The 3,424-nt window shown below is 37.2% G+C and overlaps 1 pseudogene; it reads left to right on the top strand.

Annotated features, from left to right (window-relative positions):
• The first annotated feature begins 678 nt into the window (after positions 1-678).
• Positions 679-3,003, top strand: LOC149197436 (dynamin-related protein 3A pseudogene; annotated as a pseudogene).
• Positions 3,004-3,424: the final 421 nt, after the last annotated feature.

Below are 3,424 nucleotides of genomic sequence, written 5' to 3'. Positions count from 1 at the left end.
TTCGGTAAATATGATTTCATAGTTGTATATATTGATGATATTCTTGTACATAGCTCAAACCTTGAAACACATCTAAAACATCTACAAGTATTTCTTGAAGAAGTAAGAACACATGGTCTTGTTTTATCAGAGAAGAAGATGTGTCCTTTTCAAGATAGCATTGATTTTCTTGGAATTCATGTTAGTCAAGGAGAAATTCAAATGCAGCCACATGTGTTAACTAAACTCTCTTAATTTCCTGATCAGTTGAAAGATGTGAAGGTGATTCAACGTTTTCTAGGAATTCTGAATTATGTACATAAGTATATTCCTAGACTCTCTGAAAAAACTACTCCTATTCGTCAACATCTTCACTCTGGTTTGTCATCTGAAGCTACCAAAGCAGTTCAGTTACTGAAGGCCGAATGTCAGCATCTCCCGGAACTCAAACCTCCCGGTAATGGTTTTCTTATTTTAGAGACTGATGCCTCTAATGATTTTTGGGTAGCAGTCCCTTTTGAAAGAAAGGGAGAAGGAAAAAATTTTGAAGAATTTTTATGTGCCTATGCTACTGGTGAATTCTTGAAACACCAGAAAAACTATTTTCCTACAGAAAAAGAAACCCTCGCCATCTTTAATGGTATACAAAAGTTTGAAATTTATTTAGCACCCACCAAGTTTCTAATCAGAACCGATTCTATGAATTTCAAGTATTTTTTGATAGCAAAGATCTCAAAACAACTTGCGCGTGGAAGACTTCTAGCATGGCAAATGTGGTTCCAAATTTATGATTTTGAAGTTGAATGGGCTCCTGGTAATTCTAATGTTTTAGCCGATGCTCTTACTAGAGAGATCAACAAAGTTCATGTTCACAGAAATGATATGTTCCGTCTTCCTGGTAAGACTCCTGCTGATGACAATTTTGAAACATTTGTTCAAAGATTTCGCCTTCTTGATTTTATCCTAGGTGATGTGGTTCAAGAAATTAAAAAGATTGTTGGTTTAAGATTGAGAAGAAACCAATGGATCCAAAGGTGCCAAGCATGGCAACATAAAAATATTGGTGTTTTTCTAAACATGGATGAAGAATTGGTAAAGGTCTATCCCCTACCAAACATGAAGGTAAAATTGTATTTTAAAACATTAGATGATTCTTGGATCAGGCATTATGTTAGACTCCGTCTTGTATGTCAGTGTGAGATTGATTCTTCTTCAAAACCCTGTTTTGAAGAAGAAATTATTAAATGTGGTTTTTTAGAATATGTATCAAATTCTCCAGCTCTTCAAAAGGCAACAGCTTCCTCAGCTCCTATCTCTGCAAAAGCACAAACAGAAGAAAACAAAACATCATCAGCAATAAGAGGCAAAGCAAGTTACAAGCTATTTGGAGAGGTCTCACTGGAAATCCCAAACAAACTTCATTGTCACAGCTATTGAATCAAATGATTGTGCTAGCGCTAGGAATGTCCTACGTCTTATTGATCAGAGGAATGTGATCCGAGGTGATTTTGTGCTTGTTAGTAGTGACACTGTGAGTAATATGTCTTTGAGGCAAGAGTTCATTCTGAGCAGCATGCATACAAGCCTCCATTAATAATTTCTTGCAATCTAGAAGCCGGCATATACTTTCGCTTTTACTAAACTCAGGGTGTTCCTTAAGGTATATATCAATCGCTCTGTACAAATCATCATGAACTGGGCGTGCGAAATCGGGTATAGCTTCTGCAAAAATGGTGAATCTTGAAATTAATAGATTTGCATCTCGAGCAATCTCTGCCAAATATGCATCAATCAGCTTTGCAACTTTAAGCTTTGAGCTGTGTGCTGCAGAAGATGATCTTCTGCTCTCTATGAAGTCCAGGCTGAGACAAAGAAGGAAGTGGGGTTAAACAAGGGTGTATCTGACAAGCAAATCAGGTTAAAAATATTTTCTCCAAATGTCCTCAATATAACATTGGTCGACTTACCTGGGATAACAAGGGTTCCAGTGGGTGATCAACCTTTAGATATAGAGGCTAGAATCAGAACAATGATTCTATCATGCATTAAACACGAGACGTGCATCATCCTAGTTGTTTCTCTTGCAAACTATGATTTGTCAAATTCAGATGCGCTTCAGATGGCAAGAATGGTTGACCCAGATGGATCTTGAACCATCGGTGTGATAACAAAGCTCGATATTATGGACAGGGGAACTGATGCTCGTAACTTCCTTCTTGGAAATGTTGTCCCCCTTTGACTTGGCTATATAGGGATTGTAAATCGCAGTCAAGAGGATATTATTGCAAACAAAAGCATTCGAGATGCACTGGCTTATGAAGAAGAATTTTTCCGCAGTCGGCCAGTGTATCACAGTTTAGCTGATCGATGCGGTGTTCCCCAGTTAGCAAAGAAGTTGAATCAAATTTTAGTACAGCATATCAAGGCAATCTTACCAGAATTGAAAGCTCGAATAAATAGCCAAATGGTTAGTGTTGTGAAGGAACTTTCTTCCTATGGCGAGACCATAGATTCCAAACATTTAATTCAATTGTGGATGGTAAAAGTGAAGAGATGGCAACAGCAGAGTTGTATGGAGGAGTAAGGATTCATTATATATTTCAGTCTATTTTTGTTAAGTGCTTAGAGGAAGTTGATCCTTGTGATGATATCACTGATGAAGATATCCGAATGGCTATTCAAAATGCTACTGGCCCAAAAAATGCTTTGTTCGTTCCCGAGGTTCCTTTCGAAGTTCTAGTAAGAAGGCACATTTTTCGTTTATTAGATCCAAGCCTTCAATGTGCTCGTTTTATTTATGATGAGTTGGTAAAGATAGCTCATCAATGTGAAACAGTCGAGCTACAACGGTTTCCTGCTTTAATGTAAGAAGTTGTAGGGATCTTTTTACAGGAAGGTCTGGCTCCTACGGAGAGTATGACTGAAAATCTTATTGCCATGGAGATGGACTATATCAACACTCCGCATCCATCATTTATGGGTGGCAGAATTTCCTTTATCAAAGGACAGTTGACTCATTTGTAGGCTACGACTACATGACATTTCCAAGTTTTATGAAGAATCATGATATTGGGAGATTCTATGAGTATTTTCAGGAAGATAAGAGCATTCAACAAATACAACTGGCATAATATGCACAATTGTGAAATTGTTAAAGATTTCAAACATAAATCGAAGGTGAAAAGTAAAGGATCAAACACCACGAAGACATCGAACACAACAGAAAAATAGGAACCGATCTCCTACTAAGGACTTCAGTTAATGATTCAACAGGATCTGCACTCCAGTTTGTCGACCATCAGAGGATTTTTAGAGGGATGCTGTTTTATTTTAGAATAGATGAAATGCCCTTTTCTAATTTTTGTAATTGCAGTTGAAACAACACCTTTGTTGTTGGATCGATTTGTTTTTCCCCTAGCAGCGTTTATTTAATGTATTAAAAAAT

This window comes from Pinus tabuliformis, chromosome 2_2 (assembly GCF_031772625.1).
Source record: "Pinus tabuliformis cultivar Carrire ecotype Pingquan chromosome 2_2, CPIR1, whole genome shotgun sequence".
In the NCBI taxonomy this organism is placed as follows: Eukaryota; Viridiplantae; Streptophyta; class Pinopsida; order Pinales; family Pinaceae; genus Pinus; species Pinus tabuliformis.
This window is presented reverse-complemented; position numbering and strand designations above follow the sequence as displayed.